Here is a 12,797-nt window from a genome sequence, read left to right as displayed (position 1 = left end):
ACATGATGTTTATTGTGATGCTGTGACTTTGAGGTTTTAGTCAACAGAAGATGTGGTTTTAGGGATAAAGACCAGCATCTAAAATTAGCTTTCCTCACAGGACACAGAGCAAAAGGATTGCAGCCTAAAGCAAAATGTTATGAGACTCGCCCATTAGGTACCTCTGAAGGACAGATATGGGCTCTCCTTTTAGTAATGGACAGTACTATACTCACTTTCATGTTCTCCAACTGTTTTCCTCCTGCATATTTGTGCCCAATGCTTATTTACAACAAAACAAGAAGAAAGGGACCACAGGACTCACTTCAGTAATGACCCAATAACATCTTTTCAGCATCGCAGATAATCGAACAAGCAATAAACAGCAAGTCAGACATCCCTTAAGCCCCCACCCAAAAAAAACTAAGAAACAAAAGCATAATTATATCCACACACAGCCATGCATGCTTTCCAACCTTGTAAAAAAAGCCAGTTAGCCTTAAATGATCCACAACACAGTTAAATGCCTCATCGTGTCCTCATAGGGGGATCTTCCCTGGTTACACCCCCGGGCTCGTCTCACAATGCTTATCGACATCACACTGTGTGTACTTGTAATATATATATATATATATATATATATTAAAAAAACTGCAGGTCCAAATCTGAGCCATATGAGTTGTTACAAAAACTTAAGAGTTTGATTAAATGATGATATACTAAAAAAAAAACAAATGTCAAAAAAAAGAGTGGAACAGCTATAGAAAAGAAAAAAATAATCTCTCCACGGACCGCAGCGCTTCAGGGTAACAACAGCATCCCACAGCACACACAATGGATGCATATGTCGACAAACCATCATGTGGACATTTATTATTTTGTCTGTTTGTTGTTTAATCCTGTAACTAAGGAACGATGATGTTGTCCACATACTCACAAACAAGGCTTTCTTTTATAGCCACACTTATTCATGGGCAAAAACCAGTTAACCAATTCATCTCCCGGGTTTAAAACCAAAAACCATCTGGTAAAAAGTTAGTTCTCGATTGCTTTCCCATCTGCTGGCTAAGAGTTAAACGACTTCACAATTTTGTTGCTCTTATCCAATTTCTGCTGTGCAGAATTCATCCGATTAGCCACCTTGTAACCATGTTCCTTAGGTAGAATTAATCTTACAATAGGTCAGTCCAACAGTGAACAGCTTTAACACACTTAATCTTTCATAGGTTGAATAATTAGCACTGTAATGAGCAATTATTCAGACAGTATTAGTCTCCTCACATATTAATTACTCCAAAACAAAACCCTAACAAAATAGTGGGTGTATTCTGGAACAAACTGGTGACACCTGTTTACATTTAAGCTGTTTACACGTGCAGTACCTAAAAACTGACTAGCCCCTAACGGAAGCAGACAACGTAAGATCACTTTGATGAGCTCCTTTTGGACTGCAGTACTCTTCATCTAGGGGTCATCAAATTCATCTCAGCTCTCTCAAGTAAAGTGATTAGTGATATAATACTGCACCAACCATCACATGCATGGATTATTATTTCACTATACAGTGATCCTCCGCTATGTCGCGGTTCAGTTATCGCGCCCCCGCTATATCGTAGATTTTCCCCCGATGCGTCACAGTTCTCTGCGTATCGCGTACTTTGCTCGTGATCAGATTGTTTTCGTTTTAATTTAAGCCCTACGATGGCTCCCAAGCGTCCTGCATCTTCTAAGCCTTCTGGCAGTAGTGAGCCTAAGCGCCAGAAGACGACCTTGACCATTCAGGAGAAGGTTGTCAATCTTAATTTAATTAGTGACTGGGCTGACACCTGGCAGATGAAATTTAACATAGACAAATGTAAGGTACTCCATGTAGGGAGCAGAAATATAAAGTACAGGTATTTTATGGGACCTACTGAAATAAAGGTAGCTGATTATGAGAAAGACCTTGGTGTGTATGTTGATGCTTCCATGTCTCATTCTCGCCAGTGTGGGGAAGCAATAAAAAAGGCCAATAGGATGTTGGGGTACATCTCCAGGTGTGTGGAATTTAAGTCAAGGGAGGTAATGCTAAGATTATACAATTCCTTGGTGAGACCTCACCTAGAATATTGTGTACAGGTTTGGTCACCATATCTTAAAAAGGACATAGCGGCCTTAGAAAAGGTGCAGCGTAGGGCCACAAGAATGATTCCTGGTCTTAGAGGAATGTCATACGAGGAAAGGTTATTTGAGCTAAATCTGTTCAGCCTCAAGCAAAGGAGACTGAGGGGGGACATGATCCAGGTCTATAAGATTCTAACAGGTTTGGATGCTGTTCAACCGAATAGTTACTTCAGCATTAGTTCAAATACAAGAACTCGTGGCCATAGGTGGAAATTAGCGGGAGAACATTTCAAACTGGATTTAAGGAAGCACTTCTTTACACAGCGTGTAGTCAGAGTATGGAATAGTCTTCCTGATAACGTAGTGCAAGCTGAATCCTTGGGTTCCTTTAAATCAGAGCTAGATAAGATTTTAACAACTCTGAGCTATTAGTTAAGTTCTCCCCAAGCGAGCTCGATGGGCCGAATGGCCTCCTCTCGTTTGTATAGTTCTTATGTTCTTATGTTCTTATGTTCTTAAAACTGTTCTGTCGAAAAATCGCGGATTTTCATCTATCGCTGATGGGTCTGGAACGCATCTTCCGCGATAGGCGGGGGATCACTGTATACATAGCGAAGGTATAAACGGTGAAATCTCAACATCTTTCAACACTCTTTAAAAACCAACGAAGCATAATACTGAAAAGTGTAACATATGAAATTCACAAAATCTCATTTGAATTGACTGGGATGGAGTATACCAAAGACCAAAACTGCAGGCGTTAATCTCACGTTTCCAACGCCATTACAGTGTTTACCCTAGGTTTACAGCTTTTTTTTTTTTTTGGGGGGGGGGGGGGGCAGACGAACACCGACAGGATTCATGTGTTCCATGTGTTTCTTTTCTTTACAGCAGTCAATATAATAACTGAACAGAACATCAGAACAATTCTTATGACAATTATCCACAAAGTGTGCAGCTTTTGTCACTGCAGTGTATCTGTGTTAGGCTTTAAAAGTGTTACCTGATAGCTTAAAATGGTAATACTTGAAAGCAGGAAATCCCATTGTCAAACGTATTTATTACCCTGTTCATGGTTGAGAAGTCCTTCTCACAGTTTACACAGTTTAAAAAACGCAGATATTTTTGTCTACTTTTCAGGTGGTTGACGCGACATATTTTCCGACGCGCGCTCTCTGTCCGCTGGTGGGAGTGTGCTCACCTGTGTGTGCGCGCACGTCTCTGTGCGCGCGCATCGGGGCGGCATTCAGCCACGCGCGATACAGAAAGCAGAGGAGAATTGTAAACGCGCGACCGCGTAGAGACAAAACTGACAAGCTGTTGTGTAAATAAGATAAATAACATAAGGCTATTTAGTCTGTCTAATAAAAGGACAATGTATAGACCTGTTCTATAGGAAAGGTAACCTTAAATGACTTCTCTTGTGATCTGGCGCTATATAGAAAAAAAATTAAAATAAACAATAATGGTCCATAAGCATTTCATGCTTTGGACCCTTAATAAAATTATCTTGACCTTCAAGGTGGGGGGGCGCCCCCTTAATATAATGTTAGGGGAAACACTGCATTATAATTTGGTTCACTTAAGTGGCCAGTACTGGTTCCAAGAACAGAAATGAGACAGCTTCTCGCTACCACAAATTTTACTGGAAACAGCCAAGCTACTGCTGTTCTTTTTAAAACTCAAAAGAGAAAGCTTCCCTTGTCTTTTGGGGTGACTCAAATTTGTGAATATCATTAAAGAAAATAATAAAAGCCCACATATATCATATTACCTTTCAGAGCTCCCTGATCCTTATTGGTGAAATTTAAATGGTTAAGGTTCAAACTGTAAACAAAAATGTCCCAATAAAATAAAACAAAAACAGCCCTATGTTTCACATATAGGTGCCTCAAAAGAAATTTGTGATGAGGCTGAGAACGAACAGTGATTTATTCATACAAAACAATAAAAAAAAAAAAAACAGTTATCAGCTTAGACATCAAAAAGTACCTCTGCATCTACTCTTGAAGCTACAACATCCAAATGATAGAGGGGCTGCTTGGATAAGTGTCTTTGTACAACATGGGCTGTGATTTGCGGGGAAGCGCTTGGCTGTGTGGACAACGCAACAAGAATAGAAATGGAGAAACTTATGTCAACACCTTGGCTGCCCACAAAAGCCCCTGAGTTTCCATGACAATGTGGGAGACACTAGACTCCTGATGAGACCATACTATTACTCTTTATTGATGATAGTGAGGTTAGATTTTAGATAACCTTTGTTAAATGGTAAACGTTAGTCCAATAATCGTCATATCCATAAATTTTTTACACATATGTTCTTGTGAATTTCACATGCCATATCATTTGTTGAGGTCAGCTAATCATTCCCATTCTGAAGGGCCCTGATAGCTACTTGATCTTCTGCATCCTGAAGGCCATTTCATGCCCACGGCTCTATTTACGATGAGAAACAGCAGAATGGGGAGTGTGCTGCGTGCTGCTCAGTGATGCGGAAAGCCTGCCATGCTGCTAATCCCTGGGGTCACATTTATGAATATTACTGAGAGGAAACAGCTGCTTACATTTGCATATATCGCTCATGCAAATGAAGCAAATCAGTTTCCCGTCTTAGCATCCCACCACCATAGCCCTACCTGCCACACCCCCTTGGAGCATGACAGATACTCCGTCATCATCCCTGAACCCAGGCAGCTCCGGTCCAGTTCATCAGCATGCAAAATCAGCAGTAAGCATCTGGGACCCGCGTGCATGTTACAGGCCTCCACATAAGGCAGCTCCTTAACCCGCCTGCTCCCTGTCACATGCTAGGTGAATGCAAGACAAGCTGTCATGTAAAAATAAGCACTTAAGTTGGGTAATTAAATGAATACTGATGAAATGAATTTTAATGAGCTTGATCTTAATGAATGAAACCTATTGAAGATGAACACCTGATTTCCGTGTAATTTTAAAGACTTTAAAGACTGTTAGAATTAATAAACATTCCGGCACAGGCATCATTGTATATCCGCGCTTGGTTTCCTAGACTCCATGTTACCAAAGACTGTCTATGAGGCTGGTAAAAACTTGCTTTGACCATGAAGTTCTAACCCAAAATCTCAATTCTGACACATCCTCTGGTGTCTCAGCCCCAAACCACAAGCGTTTGGGTTTCCTGCAGCTGTCCATCGATCCAGAGAGAAACTGTGCTATTTTGGAACTCACTTTGGTGCCTATTTTACACATGAGTGAAAAGAAACAATGTAGGTTTAATCAGAATCACCACAGAATGTATGAGACAGAGCAGCTACATTTCAAGGCTACAATTGTGGGTTTTGTAGCCCATGGAAACTAATTCCATTTAGAGTCATATATCATCATGAACTTCTTATATAACTCAGCATATTCAGCTGATTTATACAGATCATAAGGACCATTTTCTGTTGCAAAAAACATTACAGTGATACCAGTTGTAAGCCATACAGCAGTTACAAAAAGTTATGTATTCTTCATGCATTATACAGTGCAATATTTTCCATCCATCCATCCGCTATTCCTGGCCAGGGTATTTTCTCTGTCACTCATTAAATTGAATAATAGGCTTTGATTTGCTGAAAGTATATACCAGGCTCCTTCTGCAACAGACGCACCAAACCTCATGAAGCTTCGGTCCTCAGGGAGCCTCCCTGGACATGGAGAGAAGTGTTACAGACTGTGGTATCTAGCGAGCGTCCACTGACCAGGATCTTTGGGGAGCGGTGGCTGCTACAGAAATGGGGACTAGCGCCGCCTCTTAGTGAAGGTCTGCTATAGTTCGGCTTGCTTTTTCATGCCATCCACGGCTACCCAGCTGCATGCGAGAGCCCCCAAAGCCTGCTGTTGTTATTTTTGTTTAGCAGCTGTACTGAAGGGGGCTCGGCACAAAGGGCTATCTGTGAGTGGCTGAATGGACGGCTGGGACAGCGGCCAAGGGTGCAACTCAACCAGCGCCTTTGAAACAGACTTAGCCAACACTCCCACAGTCAAGAAAAGATGCCTCACCTTAAAGAGTCTATAGCCTTGGTCAGATTCACAAAGCAGGGGGGGGGGGGGGGAGATCGGCACCATCCACCAGATCTCTCCCCCACCCAAGTCATTTTTTCCTCTTTTCAGAAAGCTATATGTGAATTATTCCTGACAAAACACACCAAGTAATATCGGAAACGGGGTACTGCAGTGATTTAGAAATGATATTGGTGACCAATAAAATTACAAATACTACACATAAAATCCATAATACAGATATTACAGGAAACCATAAAAATGACTGACTTAAATAAAAATGCAAAAATCAAAATCAACAATACAAAATATGTTTGCCTATGTTTCACAAACCCAGAAGAGTGGTTTCCTTTTAAGATGGTTTGTAAAACAGTGTAAAGATTATGAATGATTAGCCTGCAAAACGTGCCACTGCTTTGCATTTTGGGTGCTCTGTAAATTTTTAAATGTGCTTCATGTTAAATTTCATGAAATATAAACTACAAACCACCAAAAGGTAAAAATGACTTTATGGTATTTCAAGCCTTCTGACGTCAACCACAGCATAACCCCCCGGGGAATAGCTGTCAAGTCTCCCGTTTTGGCTGGGAAACTACCGTATTTTACCCCTCTTTCCCGCCATCCTCCCGTATTAGTATTTTCCCGTAAATCTCCAGTATTATAATATCATTTAAAAAAAAATCCTCTGCCTCTCCAAACTGAACTGCCAGTAGCCTCACGAGAACTGCCACCTGCAGTAGTCTGCAGGTCATTTACAACATTAACCAGGTCATAAATGCGGAGGTTAAAATGGCAATGCAGTGTGCCAAAAACAACGTTACTTTCACCTTCTGTGACGATTTCAACAAGGATACAAAGTCTGCAACAAATCTGTATTATAAGTCATTAGTGAATGCCAGAGAGCCACATGAGTGAACATGAGAAATTAAAAGAAAATGTGTAATGAAAATAAAATGTAAATAACAGGTGGTTATTTTAGATTTCTTGTACACCTGTCTTAAAATGTAAGGGATACTGGAGCTTAGTTGGGGTGGTGGGGTGGCTCGCGGTGGGTGCCGGAAAATCTCCCTTATTTTCAAATCCAAAACTTGGACAGGTATGCCCCAGGGATCCTGACAGACGAGAAATCGGCTTAAATGGGAAACAGAGTCACCTCTGGGGTTTAGGGCTGCTGTTGAGGTTGGTAATCTGTGCCACTCACATCCGTAAGAGGAGGAAGTGTTTTCACTTGTGAGCAGCTGAGTGAGTCCACTGTACCACTCCCACCAGGACAGGGTATGAAAGCAAACCAAGCAGAGGGCATGGACTGAGATCAGAATGCCCCCTGCTGGCACAAATGAAAGCAGAACATCGTCACCTTCCTCCGACACCACTCATACTGCCCTCGCTCTGAGGACTCCTGATCGCCAGCTGAAAGAAATCGTGCACTTAGAATTTTATAGATGTTTTGTACAATGATTTTACTGCCAATATAGCCCAGTCTATATTTAAGAATTACTCTGATGAATGGTAAATAGATTAATGCTTAGTGAGTGTGATGTATTATGTCTGTATTATGGCCAAATCTCCCCCTGTTTAAGAAAATGCCTTCAGAAGACAACAGGTGAGCCTAGGAGAAAAGAAAAACATTTACAAACACAGACAGGGGAGACTGCTGTCACAGACAGTCACATCTGTATACAGGGTAGCAAATAGAACCATCTGGAAATACAGTCCTTTCTCCTCCAACGTGGTCCATAAATGTGCCACTCCATTCATCTTCTATCCTTAGAGCAGTGTTTCTCAAACCAGTCCTTGGGGACCCTCAGACGGTCCATGTTTTTGCTCTCTCCCAATTCCCTGAGTTGGGAGGGAGTAAAAATGCGGACCATCTCGGGGTCTCCGACGGACTGGTTTGAGAAACACTGCCTGGAGACACACACGCAGCCAGTGAAGGCAGAAGATAAAGCCCCACAGGACAGAAATTTGACTTCAGACTTCCTCGTCTAACACCTATGTAATGTATAAAAACACCCACACAAGTATATGTATATACACAAACACACAGACACATACATATCAGGACCCTGAGTGCAGGATACATGGAGACAGAAAATGGACAGATGATTAACACATAGTCACATGACGTCTCTGGGGAATTAACACACTGATCCTTCACACCAACAGAGCTTCAGGAATCCAACACACGGAACGTATTAGGCTAAATGGGGCTTACGTGTCAGGGAAAATCTGATCACTGGGTTATGTAATTAGATTTCAGCAGTTCTTCCCTCACTCTGTGACAGCTTCTTGGGTCGCCACAGTGCATTAGCGGTTAAGAGGGCAGCCATCGGAGGGGACATGACGAGGGTTTCAGATGCCGAAGAGTCTACCCTACCTCATTCACTACCTGGGTAAACACCCTGACGAACGAGTGGGTTAAACGTGCAGCTGGGTTTCAGGAGGGAAACACGTCTGCTAAGCAAATCAGTTCGGGACGGCTGGAGATTTCCGGTGGAACGGCGCTCTGGCTGCATCAAGGCCCACACCGCCAGGACAGGCCGGACTGAAAACATTCCCCCAAATCTGGGCAGAGAAAGGCATCAGAGGGGAAAAATGAAAAAGGGGGAGCAGAACCCGCCAAACGAATGAATTAGGAGTGCGGTCAAATTGTTGCTGGGTCAGTCCGATTTCATTCAACAAATGCACATTGACCACGAAAAACGAAACCTGACCATATCACAAAAAGTGCTTTTTTGAGCTTTCTACTGAGCCATGTAGCTGTAATAGTAAAAAAGCTGTGTGAGGTTATGTTGTTTGACCATGGGAGCTCAGTCATTAACCATGGTACAGTGTATGGATGGCAGCCATGCCGCTGCCAGTCAGATCATAAGCACTACACCTCGCTGAGGACCCTTTCCCACAGCGCTTCACATTTTACCCCATTTCCACCGAGCAGGGATGTGAGTCGAACACAAATTAACGGTCAACAGTGGGAACTCAATGGCGTTTGGGCTGTACCCCCAAACCCCCGCCCCCGACCGTGTGCTTCTGAATGGGCCCCCATTGAGATTCAGGGGACACAGCTCTTTGCTTGAGAGCTCACTCCCATCGGGGTGCCCCATTCCTATCATTTCATATCACAATAAACAAAGGCTCCCTTTGTCTGCAGAAGACTTATTAAGTTGCACAAATTAACAGCGCTGTCTTAATGGCCAGCATCCAAAAGATGGTTGCCACGTCAACACAACAAAGGGGAGGACAATGAAAAATAGGGGTAATATTCCAGGCTTCGCTCACATATTCTCAACAGGAGTTACTAATTTTTCCAAACTTCACACTGCTCAGGAAAACTCATCAGCCACGGTAAGATTCCCATCGACGTGGAGGAAATCCCAGAAACCGGACCGTCTCCACAATCACAAAAACGCGCTAGGCTCAGAGTGAACATTCTCAAAAGGGTAATGCTGCATTATGGGTGATTCCCCATAAGAAAAAAAAAGAACAGCTGAAAACCATGTCTTTGGGGAGAGTAAAGCAATCTAGGAAAGACTCAGCAACAAATAAGCCATTGCATCTCTTACGATTAAAGCAGACTTACAGGTGTGAATCACAGTACCCCTCAACTAGAGAGTCCTTCTCTTAAAAACCCATGTCTTCTTGAGTCACTCACTGGCAAGCGTTCCTGGCGTGAAAATTCCCTGGTGAAGTACGGGAGAACTGCCACAGCCTGGAGGCCCTGATAGACCACAATGCTCCAGAGAGCTGCACATGAATCCAAATCCACCACTGCTTTGCTGAAGGCAACAGCAACCATAATTGTTAGAGACTAGGACTCAGCGCTGAAACATGACTGGCTTCCTCAAGGTAGTTTTTTCAGCATTGCTGGTTTCCTGACGCAGATATTAACCAACACGCAGCATGCAAAACACACAAAAGTTGATTCGAACAAAACATCTGCAAGTGTATTACAGGGAAATTGTAACATCTATGCACCTTGCATATGCAGAACGAGTTAAACATAACTTGGAATAAACTGATTTCCCCCTGTTGCACAGTGATCCACAGGGGCTTTCGACAGAGTGGAAAATTTCCAGGCCCATAAATCTGCATGTACTGGCCCTCCATTTCTGGAAAAAAAAATGTGCTAAGTTTATTTTTATATTGCGTGAGGAATTGTTTTCAGAGAAGAGCGAGTATCACTACAGAGAGGACTAAAGATCTCCGGATCGGTTTGGGATTACAGTTCATTATTTTAAAACAGAGGCATTTGAAAGCGCTACAGGCGCTCATCTCAAAGCCATGCTGGACTGAAGGAAAAAACATTTAAATAAAAAGCAAATTAATTTCAACTTCAACTTCTGATATCAGGGCAAAACTGAAAGATTCATAATTTTCACATTCAGGGCTGATTTATTCAATTTATCATGCAAATCTCAATATCTAAAGGCAACTGCTAAGAAATAATAGCCTGTAGAACATCATAAAGCCAGTGACATTTCATTAAAACATAAAATAACCCATTTCTAAAAAATTACTGCCATAAAAAATGACCCCATAACGTAGATCTGGAAAGCAAAACTCAAATTAAACTCAATCCACTGGCCTATTACAACTATGACTTAATGATTGGTAATATATGTAAACAGTCTTTTTCCCTCAAAAACCTGCATAACCACACAGTGGGCCTCTACATAGCAGCTATGATAAAGGAAACTTGGCATTTTAACGCCAAATATTGACTGACTTAAATATTAAAGTAGAGTTGATGCTATCTTTCATTTTCCTCAGTCAACTTCAAACCCCTTCCCCCAAATCCCACCCTCTCAGACACCCACCACTTTATCCAGAATGTTCTGCAATCCATCACCAATGCCATTCTCACAGACAAGCTATTGCGCTTTGCTACAATTCAGTTGGTGCTTAGCAACAGTAGCTTGGGGGGGGGCGGGGGGGCAGGTGACAGTCACATGACTCTCACTCTGGCAGAAAAACAAAAAATACACTTTAGACACTAACATACAAGTAGGATGTGTGTTCCTCACACATACCCGGCTCTGCAAGAGGGAGAACATTTCCTGACAGTGATGCAGCTCCGAGATACTCCACTTCTGCTGGGATCTGGTGACATGCCCAGATCATGGAGGGAAAAAAATGCTCACCTACTTTAAAACAGAGGCCTCAAATTTAATTTAGCCCTGAAATCAGTGGAAAAAGGAAGGGCAGATGTCATGATGCATACTTCACAGAACTTGACAAAATGATGTATAACAACAAGAATGGACCTAAAGTCTCCTACTGATGGGTCAATGGGAAGGAATTGTTAACATTATGTATCACATACGGGAAATAAATATAATTCATTTTAAAGCTTTAGAACCTGAGTACCTAATGAACTGAAGTATAAAACCCAAATAGACTGGGAGCTTGTAAACTGGGGTAAAAAAAATAACTGCTGCCTGGTTTTTGTCTAGTTCGATTTTGAGTTAGATTGCATTTTGAAGGAAATTCAACCAGCACACTGCATTAAAAAAGATATTAAGCAAGCAGCCATGGCAGCATAAGAGCACAAGAAAGAAAAGAATGCTCTCTGCGGTCTACGACAAAGACCACTCCTCACCAGTAACACTACTTTGGAACAGCATGAAGGTGCCACCACTACTGAAAGTCAACAGAATTTTACTGATACACAAGCTAATTAAATTTTGACTGTCCTGTCAAATGGCTGAGATTTCTCACTTCAGGCATTAGACAATAGGGATAGTGTGTGTGACTAAGGAAACAAACCAGAGAGACCCTTGTCAAAGCAGAGGTCGCAGAGGTCTGCACGGTGAACTTCCTCTTCATTTACATGTCTAGGTGCCATCTGGTTAGCAGAGCCTCTGTAGACCCTAAGTCCAATGAGAAGCGTTTAAGAAGTGATGGGAATCCCCAGAAGGTGAGGTCTCCATCCCTGAGTGTGAGCTTCACTCACACTGAGCGAGACAGATGGCAAACACTGAAGGCTGGAGCGTGACGGGAGGGGGGAGAGTAATTCAGAGCCTCTGACATGACCAGGAGCCCCTTGTGTACCCCATCTTTACAGTGGCTGGGGGAAGGTCTGATGGCATTCGGGAACACATTCCAAGAACAGCTGACTGTATACATCTCTGCCAGTGTATGAATAGTCATCATAGCAGCCATCACCATTGTTTAAGGCTCCTTAGGATGGCTTCTTGAACAAAATTCCCCATTTCCCAGTTGGATGCTGGTGTGTTTCTCAAAGCTGTAAGATATCCCTACGTTTTTTCATTTAGCCACCCTGAGGATCATGGTAGGTCACTGCAGTTTTCAATCGGATCAAGCACATCAACCAAGAGCTAAACACCTTTACATCTCACCATCTCAGTCACAGCCCTCAAGAACTATGATTTACAGAATAAACACAAAAAATACTACAAGTATGATAACTGCATGTCCATCTGTTATTTAATAATTGCACCAGAGTCGTGGATGGACATGCAGTTATTGTACTATTAACATTTTTTAATACTATTTTTCACAGCACCAGTCTTCATTTAACAACCCTTTTGGTGGATGAGACTGCCTTAAAACACTAACAAACCCTAACAATACACAGGATTCAGAAGCACGACTTGATAGATACTTTTCACTCAGAAACTGACTGAATTCTGCTTGAATTCTAGCCTCAATTCGTACTGCTGAGGTTT

At 42.2% G+C, this 12,797-nt stretch overlaps 1 protein-coding gene across 1 annotated transcript in view; it reads right to left on the bottom strand.

The window, feature by feature from the left end:
• LOC111846844 (neuronal membrane glycoprotein M6-b) overlaps positions 1-12,797 on the bottom strand; it is a 35,904-nt gene that overhangs the window by 22,134 nt on the left and 973 nt on the right. The window lies entirely within an intron of this gene.

Source organism: Paramormyrops kingsleyae, chromosome 1, assembly GCF_048594095.1.
Source record: "Paramormyrops kingsleyae isolate MSU_618 chromosome 1, PKINGS_0.4, whole genome shotgun sequence".
NCBI lineage: Eukaryota > Metazoa > Chordata > Actinopteri > Osteoglossiformes > Mormyridae > Paramormyrops > Paramormyrops kingsleyae.
Note: the sequence above shows the minus strand (reverse complement) of the source record. Positions and strands in the feature narration are given on the sequence as shown.